The following is a 13,640-nucleotide window of genomic DNA, read 5'->3' as shown; positions in this document are numbered from 1 at the left end:
TTTTTAGCCTTTATTTTTTTTTTCTGTTCCGAAACGTGTTTCAGAACAGAAAAAATGCCATTAGCACCCCGATCCAACGGGCCGGGGTACTAATGGCAATAAGACCCTCGGCGGCGGGCCAATACCACCGCAGGTAATGCCCGGGGGCTTCATTAATAACTACGGCCCCGGGCATTACCTGCAGTGGTATTGGCCTGCCGCCTCAGGTCTTATTGCCACAGTATTAAATTTCCAGGCTTTTAGAGTTTTCCGGAATTGCAGGTAATCTTGAATCACACATATTTCTTTTTTTTTTTTTAGTTTCAAAAGATTTTCAGGGTAATTCATGGAATAAATATGCGCTGAAAAGGGGAGTGCAAGTGTGAAAAATGCAGCGCACACGTGCTAAAGCCACGCATGCAGCCGTTCATCGATTCATGGAATGCGCTGCGCATGTAAAACCTGGGATGTGCGCCAAATCCATGGGCGGGCACACACGTCACTAAACAGCATGTGCGACGCGCACAGGGAAAGCGCACATCATGTAGTGCACACAAGAAAAGTGTGTGGAACACAGGGCGTAACACGCGGAATGGAACAACGCATGAAAATGTGGGCATTACGGGGGAAGTACGGGAGGTAAATGCTCACAATGCCCACACGCAAAAGTGCGCACAAACAACAAACAAGCTCATACGCTACGATGAATATACCGTTCCTCGCAGCAGTGGTCGTGGGACACCGCAGGAGGTGGAGGATAGCCAGGCCCCGCATTTCTTTACCCAGGACTAGCCTTTTTGGGATGCCTGATGACCAGGTCTATGGGAGGTACAGGTTTCCACCACTAATAATCCTAGAACTGGTCAGGAAGTGGGAGGATGACCTCACATTACCCACCCTGTTCTGCCAAGCACTGAGCCCCTTGGAAAAGGTGCTCAATGTACTGCACTTCTTGGCTACTGGGTCATTTCAGCTGACAAGTGCCATAGTTGCGGGTGTCTCACAGGCCACGCAGTCACACTGCCTACACCAGGTGTTGGCCATCATGACTGCATGCCCCTCAGTCCGCAGGCACATATACATGCCCAGAACACCTGCAGAAAGGCAGGCTGTCGTCCAGGACGTTTGCGGGGTGGCACACTTCCCCAAATTGCTAGGTGCCATTGATTGCACCCATGTGGCTCTACGTCCTCCCAGGGCCACTGAGCACACCTATCGAAACTGCAAGCACTGGCATTCCATCAACGTGCAGGTTGTATGTGATGCCAAGGGAATCATCACCTCAGTATATGCCAACTATCTGGGGTCCAGCCATGATAGTTTCATATTCAGAATGTAACCCCTAAACCGGGACCTGGAAGCTGGGCGGCATAGCGACACATGGGTAATTGGTGAGTATAAATGCCTCTGCACATGCATGCATGTCAGGCTCAGAGAAATGTGAAAACCCCACTAATGACAACCATTATCACCTCCCCAGGGGACAGTGCCTACCCTCTGAACACCCACATGATGACGCCAATACGGAACCCCACCACACCACCCGAGGTAAGATACAACACAGCCCATATTGCAACCCGGGGCATAGTGGAGCGAACATTCGGAGTGCTGAAGTCAAGCTTTCGCTCGCTTGACCGCTCTGGTGGGCAGCTGATATATGCGCCCCCAGTTGTGTGCAGGATCATAGTGGCAGCATGTGTCCTGCACAATGTTGCAACCCGGCGGGGTGTGCCGGTGGACATGGTGGTGCCCCCAAATCCCCAACCACATGTACGGCCACTGCACATGGGAGGTGAAAGGGCACGTGGTGAGGCAGCCCGTACCCAGCTTGTGGCAAATTACTTCACTTAAAATTCCACCCCTGCGGAGTGCACACAGGCCTGGCTCATACCAGCTGACTATTTATGATGATGACAAAAGGGACAGTCAACTGTCACAACCATAACACCCTGAGATTGTTTACCTGGAAGTGCTACATTGTGTGCATCCCTAGCTACTTAAACACACCCAATACTGTGTCAGTAAAAAGCACACATTCATGCAGCATGAAGGATGACCCCCTTGCAAAACACTACAAACAAATAGTGGCACGTCACCCAACCCCTCCCTAACCCCACCTCAGCTACCCAACACACCATGGCATGGCATGCGATGTGAAAGCAACCAAATGAATGCACATCACATGACACAAGTGTCACAAAGTGCACCGCCCCAAATGGAAACAGACCACAGACAATTGCCTCTCACCAATGAAAAAAAGCAGCACACAATAACAAATACGAGCAAGACAAAACATCAGTACAGGATCCAACAGTGGCAACATATGACAGTAAACAATTAAAGTAGCGCAAGTGTCACAATCTGAATAAGGCAGCACATCGACCCCTACCAACTGCAGAGTGTTGCTGGTAGGCAAATGTAGCAGAGTACTGCATACAACATGAACTGCATCTGCAAAGGAGACGGGCTCGTTAAGACATGAAGAAGCTACATGTATATAAGCAAAAAGTCCTGTATGTAAAACCATATAGAAATCCACCATGCAGTGGAGAAATAAACAACAATCCCCACTAGGGATGTATACACAGTTTGGACTACAGACTGCCCACACAACTTATGGGAGCCCAATGCCTCTGTGTAAGTTACTGTCACTTGGTCACACCCTTTGGAAACCCATGGAAAGGGGAAGCAGGAGGGGTGTGTGTGTGTCAGGAACCCAAGTTTCTAACCCAAAGACAGGACAAGCCTGCATGTTCCCAGCTGGAATACACAGTGGATGCCTACGGGAGCCACACAAAGCAACACACTGTAACATTAATTCACAATCTGAAAGAAAATGTTTATGAACAAAAATGTAAATGCAAATGAAATATAGAAAAAGCAAAAGTAAATGTAAAGTAAAAGAAACAAATAAAATAATAAATTAAAAATCTGAAGCATAACCAAATAAAAATAAATGTATGAAAATCAAAATACGAAATCATGATTCAAAATAATAAGAAAATAATACATAGAAAAAATAAGAAGAAATAAAGATAACAAATGAATTAAATACTATTTTCATTTAGCAACTCGGAATGAAATGTGAAAAAAAAAAAATTTAAAAACAAAAAAAAAATGGCCATGTGTGGAGCAGGGGGTCGGGGGGAGGCCACCCAGAAGGGACGAGGTACAGGGTGCACCCCAACACTCACATGCGTGGATGTTGAGAAAACAAAACCATCTGGTGGTACATCAGAAGGTGGGCATGATATGGGAGGCAGACCATGCAAAGCCCTGGCATGCTCCTCCATGTCAGCAAGCATGTGGGTCTGAAAGGTTTGGTTCTGCAGGATGATGGTATGGAGATCCCCATGCAGCACCTCACGAGTAGCGCACATTTCTGCCTGTAAGGCCTCGCGTGATGCCCAGATCTCCTCACAGGTTGCCTGGAGCTCAGCTGAGAGTGTGCGTGTCAGCTGCTCCAGCTGCTGTTCTGACCTTGCACTCTGGGACACCTCAAGTTAACCCACAGTATCTCCGAGGGACCTGTGTTCTAACCTCAGGGCATCCTTGTGGGCCTGTGACTCTGCAGATATGGCTGTGCGCAGAGTCTCCAGTCCAGCCCGTCTGTGCCTGTTGGACACCAACATGTCCTCTCTATGTGAGTGGCAAATGCACTATGTTGCCTGCTGCTGGAGCTCCACCTGCCTTTCAGGGGGGAGAATGGAAGTGGCCACCCTATCCACGGCCTGAGCCATCATCTCAAACGATGCCCCCTGTTGTGCTGCTATAATGTACATGGAGTTCTCCTACACAGTATTGCCTGGTGGTGCATGGCCATAATGTTGGTGGGCACCACACCTGTTTGGGGCAAGGTGATGTGCACCTTGCTGTGCTAGCACTGCGTGAGGCTGCAGGACTGCATTCCTTCTTTGATCTTCTGGCCCAGGAACAGGAGCAAATACTGCAGAGTGTGACCCTGCATCCGTAACCTCTACAGGCGGACTTTCCAACACTGAATGCCCCATAGAGGGGTCTACCCCCAGTGCAGGTGGATTGGACAGAACAGCATCCCTGCCAGAAACACTCACCTGCGACGGGACATATGTCTCAATGTCCAATTCAGAACCTGATTCATAGAGGTCTCCGGAGGTGTACCCAGAGACACCCATGGACAGTATGGTCTGTAGGAGTAATGGGTTTTCACCCACCACCACCCCACGTCCTCCCCTGGTGCCTGGTTGTGGCTGTGAGTACTCCTGCCTCTGCACCATCTCCTCCTCCTCAACAGCATCTAGTGACTCATCACCTGCAAAACATGACAATAACTCTGGCATGCATGCACTGGCAATGAGTTGGAAGGGGAGGCAAAAAGCAGACACTGAGGACTCCAACATGGAAAAGCAACACATGTGCCGCATGCTGGATAGCACTGGCATCACACATTAGCCTGTCAAGGGCATGGACAATCCACAAACATTACACATGCCAGCACACAGATGGCACACAGCATAGCCATAGCAGATTTGACAAGGACACCCAGATGGTAGCGAATCAGTACTGTCACCCATCCATGTGAGATGGACATCATGGAATAGAACATGCAAAATAGTGTGACAAAACACGCATGTGCAAAAATGTGTGGTGTGCGTGCACAGCCTCCTCTTATCGAAAGATCCTTCTGTTTAAACCACTGCTCATTGGAATTCAAAATTGGGTGCAAACCCGCTGGAAAGGTGCCTCCGTGGACTGGCACACTACGAAAACAGGGGGTATGGACCAAGGCCGTGAAGCCAGCGGTGCGGGCTGCACTCCGAAACCACCCCTTAGGGTGTATAAGTTCAATGTAGTTCGAACTAAAAATAACAAATTTCCATTGGTTTACTGCAAAGTGTGATAGTTTAATGTTAAATTCTTTAATCGTGAATTTTGCATCTCGTTAACTGTACATCTTAAGAACAGCAGATGTGCTGGGTGAGCTATAAAAACATTAGTTTTGGCCAATGCATTTCGGAACCTTGTTCCTTCGTCAGGGCCAGCTCATTCTCAAATGCATCTGATCCGAATGCAAAATGATAAGCAATCGAATCTGTAATGTAATCCACAAACATATACGCAAGATTAATTGATTAAATATGCATCAATCGCAAAACATATTCACATGAATAATACAGGTTGATGAAACCATTAAAGCATACAGTATTGCATTTTCAATTTATGGATGTGTTCGGCATGCCGATAGTGAGTCCATCATGCCCCAGTTACCAATGTAAATACACAAGTCGAGTCACACAATTCCAAAGAGTTAACCGGGGTGCCAACGTACGCCGGGAAAAGGGGATATTGTTTACAGAATAATTAATGTTTAGGGGATGTATCACATAACCATGGCAAAAAAGTAAAATAGAAAGTATAAATTACATACGTGTCATCCCATATTTAATGCGTGATAACAGGTAGCGGGATCATATTAAGAAAAGGAAAGAAAAACGGTAGAAAAAATCACCAACAGACTGCCACAAATCTTACTGCTTGTCAACTTTCAGTGTCATAGAAATCGACCTGTACTAACCTTGCTATGGTGGCAGAATGGACTGTGAATCGTAAGACGACGCTTTGAAGCTTGAGGCTTGTTGGAAGGCGTTCGGTGAACGTCTGCTGATTCTTATCTAGGGAAGACATGCTTCGCGATCAGTTGTGTAACAATATGATGTTGCTAAAGCGCTTATAATGTCTAGGGCTCACTAGCACACGACCGTGCAGTACGACGCGTCTTACCTGAATGTTCAGATGTGGAAAATCGGCAGAACGCGGCAAAGGACGCGTTCTCGGTTACTATGGTGCTTTATCACGAAGCTTCTTACACGTCGCCTAGCTACGTGAAAAGAGCCACAGAGTTCTGTGAAAAGCCGGCGGCCATCTTACTGCGGCTGCTAGCTTCCATCATACATGTGCCCTAACGGGTATACTATAAAGGATGAAACACGCATGTGCGACACGCTGCAACAAAGCCAGTGTTCACTAATGCAGTAATGGCAGGCACATGGATACATCAATGGTTGGTCACTTCGACATGACAGAAGACAATTGTCATATTCAACATTCAAACAGGGCCCGAAGTGATTGTGTGCAGGCCATGTGTAGGTGCACATTACTCAGTCAGCCTGATTGATGATATCATTCCCACAATAAGGAAACATAAGTGGGCCATTGTGGGGTATAACCTATGTCAGAAGTATGTTACATTTGGGGCAGAGGTGAACAAAAATGTGTGATAAACATGCAAAGGATTTCATCAATCAGGCAGAATGAACAGGAAAACAGTATGAACAATGTTGTGGCAAGATGGCCATTGAAGGGCAAGTGCAGTAATCGGCTGCAAATTGTCAACTGCGGTCAGAAGGGATACTAGAAAACCCAAGGCCGGGCTATGATTTGGAGGCACCACATGGCTGACCCATAGCAGTCATAACTACACAGCTCACCTGGCACTCATTCAGAACACATCTCCCAAGCAACAGACACATGGATTGCACACACATGCATGGCCACTCACCAGACATTGCCTCAACATCTGGTAGGTCTCCCACACCTTGAATCTGATCCTCTATGATGAAGGCTCCAGCGATAGACTCATGTTCTGTGAGTACTTCCTCCTCTGGTGGAGACCCACTTCCAGTCACCAGAGTAGAGGGATGATTGGAAGCCAGCTTGTTCTTTGCTCTGTGTTTGAGGTCATTCCACTGCTTAGAGCAATCATCAGCTGTGCGCCTGACAAATCCAAGGGCACTAATCTGGACCACGATGCACTGCCAGTGTGCCCTACGTTGAACAGTCATAGTCTTGCACCCTGCAGTCACCAACATTTCGCGGCCATTGGCCGACACATAGCCCACAAGTGCGTCTAGTTCCACATCATTGAAACAATGCTTCCTTGACGTGCCGGAGGGGGGAGCCGTGTCTGGGGTCCCAGCCTGTACCGCAAGTGCACCCTTCTTCCTCTTGGGAGGTGGTGCGGACCCTGAGTGGCTTTTGCCGCTCTGGTTGGTAGGGGCTGAAGCGCAGGTGGACTGGGCACTGGAAGTAGCCAAAGGCACGATGACCAAAGGACTCACTGCAGGCATTGGCTGCTGGGTGATGTTGGCAGGACCAACCTTGGTGTGATGGACTTGGACCAAACACTGTCCCGGATGGGAGACTTGGAGCTGGGGTGGATTGAGCTGCAGCTGTCCCTGCAGCCTCCTCACCCTGCCTACTTGGGGCAGCAGATGACATTGCTGCCCCAGATCTACAGGGCCTGGTGACAGCAACTATCACCGCCACACGTGGCTTTGACTTGGTGACACGGAAGTCAGCCTGGGAATCCTGTGCCAGTTTGGTTGACAATATGGGCCGGGTTACCAAGGCCTGAGCTGGGATGGTGTCAGCTGCATCTCCCCGACCCATTGGGGGCGAGGGCATGGTGTCCCTGATTGGTCCTCCACACATTGGCCTCTTGGGCCACCCTGCACATCTTGGCCACGTCCCCTACCGCGCCCGGCTCTTAGAGGTCGGCCACCTTTGCCTCCCTTACCGCTTGGTCGCCTCCCAACCATGGCACTGATGTTCTTATGCAAATGGGAGGTGCAGTAAACAATTGTCCTGGGCAATTGGGGTGAAAGGGGCAGGTACAAGATGGAATATGTACCCTAGTGCTTTAGCAAGGCTGTCTGTGACCCCTGGGGAAGATGACGGGTCACGCAATGCTCAGGCACCCTGAAAACAAAATTTAACGTGCATGCGACCACTAGTAGCCCATGTGCATGGAATAAAGAACCCGCACTATGCTGTGGCACCCAGAAACACAAAGAGAAGCGTATGCGTGGTACACGCAGGCTACAATGACCTCTGAATGGGTACGCGACACAGAGGGGCAACCACCGTTGAAAAATAAGTGCGCAACTCACTGTCTGCCTGGAAAAAGAATGTGAAAAAGACGCGTGTGTGCACATTGGCAACACCCCCGCTAAAAGAAGAATTGAACGCTGTCTGAGTATACAAGGAGTACGAACTGTAACCATTGTGAAGTAATCGTGTGTGAACCGACAAGAAGTACAAGAATCACCCGCTCGCTCTCCACAAAAAGCACATACAAGAATATGGCGTCCTACGCGTACCTTTTAATCCAGCCCACACGTGCAACGTCACTTATGCGCCTACGCTCTAAGGGCCTTTCCTCCAATTAGATGCAGTGACACCCGGACGTGCAGTTTTTGCACGTGTACAATCAACATGCACCCATGTGGAGGGAAATGCCCGCGTGCATTACGTCACAGACGCGCTTACGCGCTAAGGGCCTTTCCTGAATTACACGCTGACATGCACTTCTTTCACGTGCCAAATCACTCTGTATCAAGCTGGCCACGCAACAACACACGGAAGACCATGCTCCTGCCCAGAAGGACATTTTCCTGCCCCCAGATCCCTGAGCACGCTCCTACCTGCCATCTGCTGCTGCCTGCCTTCTGGCCACGTGCCCTGCTGTTTGGTGCCTGCATGTCAGCCATCTGCAGGGGTCCAGTTGCTGTGACCACCCCTGCTGGAACAGAAAACTCCCGACTGGCAACCTATCACTCCACAGCCCAGCCCCAGGACCCAGTTGCCCACCCACACCTGCCTTGGGGGTAGCCATGTCCAACACAATACCATCTGGCACCAGTGGCAACCCCCCAGCAGAGAGGCAGAGGGCTGCCAGCTTCAGTACCAATGAAGTTGGCATCCTGGTGGAGCAAGTCCTGGGGGCATTATGATGCCCTCTTTGGAAGTTCACGTGCCGACAATGATGGACGGAAGAGGATCTGGAAGGACATCGTGGCTGCCATCAACGTGGAGGGGGTGGCAGCCCGTGACATGCAACAAGTCCGGAAGCGTTGGGAGGACTTCAGGTCCAGGACCCTCAACAAGGCCCGGCGCCTCTTGAAGGCAAAGTATGCAGAGGGGTGCCGGGTCTGCCTTACCAACATCCAGATGAGGGTCCTGGAACGCATACCCCAGCGCTCCACCTCCAGATCAGTCGAGCGGTAAGTGTGCATGCGTACTGATTGGACGCTGTGCATGTTGAGCTGTGGCAGGAGTGTGCAGGTTGGACATATGTCTTGGTAGCCCCATGTATGGATGTGTATGTACAGGGACATGAGCCTGCCGCATGTGAGTCCAGTCATGTGTGAGGCACATCAATGGTGTATGTGTTCAAATGCATGGTGGCCAAATGCATGTGTGGCTGCACACATGTTTAAATTTCTGTCTATGTACTGTGGCATGGTTGTGGTGTGACACATGGATGTTTGTTCCACCTTCATGTATGTGCACAATGTACATTTGCATGTGCGTGTATTTGACATGTGTGCCACTGTGATACACCATGGATGTATGTGACACTGACATGTAGTAGGCTGATTGGCAGATGTGACATGGATGGCGATGATATCACTGCGACAGGTGGTGGAGATGTACAGATGCATGTATGTCTAGTGGCGTGTGTGCATGTGTTCTGCACTCCCCGTGTTGCATGTGACATCAGGCTAACCTTTGGATGCTCATGCTGTTGTATGTGTATGGATGGTGCTGCCTGCTGCAACATTCCTGTTAATTTGCGCATGTGTGTGGGTTGAAATGATATGTGGGTTGGAGAGTGTGATGCCATGTGTGAAGTTTGACACTGCCACTCATGTGCAACTGTCATGTGTGTATCAGACCATTGTACAGTGCCCTGATGCCTGTGTTCTGTCTCTCCCTGTCAGCAGCGGCAAATGATGAAGAGGGCGGAGACGGTGCTGTGGAGCACAGTGGCAGGGATCGCACAGCCAACCGGAGATGCAAGGCCCAGCTCCCCTCCCAGGTTGTCATCTCATTGGGGAGTGAGGAGTCTGGTGCCGCATCCGTGGCCGCAGCTGCCAAGGGTAGGTCCAAGAGGCGGAGGTCGGAGGTGGACTCCTAGGCAGCAGAAGGGGCAGCTGAGACCCCACAGGGACCTATGGAGGAAGATGGCACGGAGTCATCCAGGTTGGTGGGGGATTTGGTTGAGGAGGAGGCCATGGAAGGGCCACACACAGGGTCTGGAGGGGGGGATTCCACTGGTGCTAGTGGTGCAGTCCAGGGGCAGGGACAGGAGGCAGCATAGGCAGCCGTGTAGGTGCCTGTGTGTAACCCTGTCCCCGATCCTGTGACTGCATCATCCCGCACCAGCCGGGATGCCTTCGTCCAGACCCGTTCTCAGGGAGGGGATGCGTGAACAACAACTGGCCTTCCTCTCCCTGCGTAAGTGGCAATCCGGACCGTGTTGAGCCAGTCCTGGCTGGGGTGGTGTTGCGTCAACGTGGCATCCGGGATGACGTGCAGGGTTTTCGTGAGGACTTGTTATTTGGGATGCCTCTTTGACCGTGTCAACCTACTAGGACGGGTCATCAGTGTTGGGTTCCTCCGTCTGCTGGACCTCGTACCGACCCCCTCCTCAACTGAACCCCCTATGCGCCAGTCGTCCTCTGTGCCATCTTTCGGCCCAAGTATCACCTGGGCACCCTGTGGAGCTGCCTCTGACCCAGCGGCCAGGCTGGTGGAGGACACATCCCTGCCACAGTCGGGAGTAGGAGGTCCAGCAGGGGTGGCCACACCAACAACTGGACCCCAGCAGGAGGAGGATGTGCAGGCATCAACAGGCAGAGCACATGCACGGCAGCAGCAGCCTCAAGGTGGGAACGATGATGGCTCGAGGCCATCAACATCAGAGGGGCAGGCATCGGCCGGAGGGCAGGAGGACCCTGGATTGGGAGTGTCTTCCATGTGGAAGCGGTTTGGCCAGCAAATAGATGCAGGGCGGAGAACTCCATGCACAGGGCACTGAGGCGGGCTGAGTGCCTCGAGGAAATTTGCATGGAGTTGCAGGTGGACATGACATTATCCCTGCGAGACCTTGGTGCCAGGGAACAGGCCCGCCTCCAGGACGTTGAACAGGTGTTCGATGATACCCTGGCCCGGGAAATCAACAAGTGAGCCGTAGGACTTGCCCACCACCATTGTATGTAGTTCATTATTGTTAGGTTTCCTTTCTATTTTTCTTTCATTTGGGGCGCATGGACTGTGCCCCACCTTTTTGTATATAGTTATTTGTTAGGTAGGGTATTTTGTAGCTTTCCTTTAGAATGTTGGGCTCATGGACCCTGGATTTTTACATTGTATATATTTCTGGACTGCATTTGACTTCATTGATTTTTTTTTTACCCATGGAGCAATGGTTTTCTTTTTTGTTTACTTTTGGATTTGGTTTGATTAACAAACGCTTTGGAGCCATTTTCATTTGGATTTATTTTGAATCAGCATTCATATTTTTTCATTCATTTTGGACATACAGCCTTTTGTTTATTATTTCTTTTATTGTGTGATTTTCTTTCATTCCCTTGCTTTTGTATTTAATACATTTTGGTTTCATACTTCATTTGTGTGGTATTCTCTCATTGGTTTCATGCATGTCACGATGTGGGTTTTCTCATTCAGTTGCACCCATTGTGTGTGTGTGATGGACATGTATTGATGTGCATACTTGTCATTTGGGATCTATCAAGACATGGGGATTTCAATGTGGGCTGGATGGAATACTTGGTTGGGTGTTTGGACTGGGGTGGCGTGGGGTGGGATTTGGGTGGCCATAAGGGCCATGAGTGTGGATCGTGATGGCGTGTTGGGAGGGACATGAGTCTGGGCCTGCTGGCAGGTGCCCATCACTGCTGGATGGGTGGGGGTGCAGGGGGACATGAGTCAATGTCTGCTGGCAGATGCCAGTTAATGGTGGGTGCGTGGGGGTGCAGGGGGACATGAGTCGGGGCCTGCTGGCAGGTGCTCGTCACTGCTGGGTGGGTGGGGGACCAGGGGGAAATGAGTCGGGGCCTGCTGGCAGGTGCCCATCAATGGTGGGTGGGTGAGCGGGTGGGGGGACATGAGTCGGGGCCTGCTGGCAGGTGCCCGTCACTGCCAGGTAGGTGGGGGTGCAGGGGGACAGGAGTCAATGCCTGCTGGCAGATGCCCGTTAATGGTGGGTGCGTGGGGGTGCAGGGGGACATGAGTCGGGGCCTGCTGGCAGGTGCTCGTCACTGCTGGGTGGGTGGGGGACCAGGGGAAATGAGTCGGGGCCTGCTGGCAGGTGCCCGTCAATGGTGGGTGGGTGAGTGGGTGGGAGGACATGAGTCGGGGCCTGCTGGCAGGTACCCATCAATGGTGGGTGGGTGAGTGGGTGGGGGGACATGAGTCAGGGCCTGCTGGCAGGTGCCCATCACTGGGGGTGGGTGGATGGGTGGGGGACATGAGTCGGGGTTCACAAGTCTGCTCACAAGTGCATGGTGCCATGTGGGCTGCCTGCAGGGCATGGCGAGGGTTGTAGGGTAGTCCCCTGTGTTGTGGGCTGCCTGCAGGGCGTGGGAAGGGTTGTTGGGTAGTCCCCTGTGGTGTGGGCTGCCTGCAGGGAATGGGGAGGGGGGAAACCGCACACCCGGGCGGACCCACGATGCCAAATAGCATGTGAAACTTCCTGCACACCCTCGAAATACACGTACCCCGCTCAAACAACCCCAATCGCATGTGAAACTTCCTGCGTACCCCCAAAATACACGTACCCCGCTCGCACAAGGCCTATTGCATGTGAAACTTCCTGCACACCCCCAAAATACACGTACCCGCTCGCACAAGCCCTATAGCGTGTGAAACTTCCTGCGCACCCCCGAAAAACACGTTCCCTGCTCGCACAAGGCCTATCGCGTGTGAAACTTCCCGCGCACCCCCAAAATACACATACCTCGCTCTCGCTTGGAGTATCGCATGTGAAACTTGCCGTGCCCCCCCAAAATACACGTACACTGCTTGCACAAAATCTATTGCGTGTGAAACTCCCTGCATACACCCCAAATACACATACCCCGCTCTCACCTGGAGTATCGCGTGTGAAACTTCCAGCGCACCCCTAAGATACACGTATCCCGCTCGCACAAGCCCTATCGCGTGTGAAACTTCCCGCACACCACCAAGATACACGTACCCCGTTCACACAAGGCCAATCGCGTGTTAAACTTCCCACGCATCCCTTAAATACACGTACCCTGCTCGCACAAGCCCTATCACGTGTGAAACTTCCTGCGCACCCCCGAAATGCACATACCCCGCTCGCACAAGCCCTATCGCGTGTTAAACTTCCCGCACAGCCGCGAATTACACATACCCCGCTCGCACAAGGCCTATCACGTGTGAAATTTCCTGCACACCCCCAAAATACATGTACCCCGCTCGCACAAGGCCTATCGTGAGTGAAACTTCCCGGACACCACCGAAATACACGTACCCCGCTCGCACAAGGCCTATCGTGTGTGAAAATTCCTGCGCACCCCCGAAATGCATGTATCCCGCTATTGCCTGGAGGATCACGTGTGAAACTTCCCATTCACCCGCAAGATACAGGTACCCCGCTCGCACAAGGCCTATTGCGTGTGATACTCCCCACGCACCCCCGAAATTCTTGTAGCCCGCTCTCGCCCAAGGCCTATCGCGTGTGAAACTCCCCACACACCCCCGAAATACACGCAGGCACCCCATCCACCCTGGCCATGCCCCACAGGCAGACCACTCACCCTCCCCATACCCCGCAGGCAGCCCATGCGACA

The sequence above is a fragment of the Ambystoma mexicanum genome, chromosome 2p (genome assembly GCF_040938575.1).
Source record: "Ambystoma mexicanum isolate Mex_15411 chromosome 2p, UKY_AmexF1_1, whole genome shotgun sequence".
NCBI classification, from domain to species: domain Eukaryota; kingdom Metazoa; phylum Chordata; class Amphibia; order Caudata; family Ambystomatidae; genus Ambystoma; species Ambystoma mexicanum.
The sequence above is the reverse complement of the archived record's forward strand: the minus strand, read 5'-3'. Positions refer to the sequence as shown.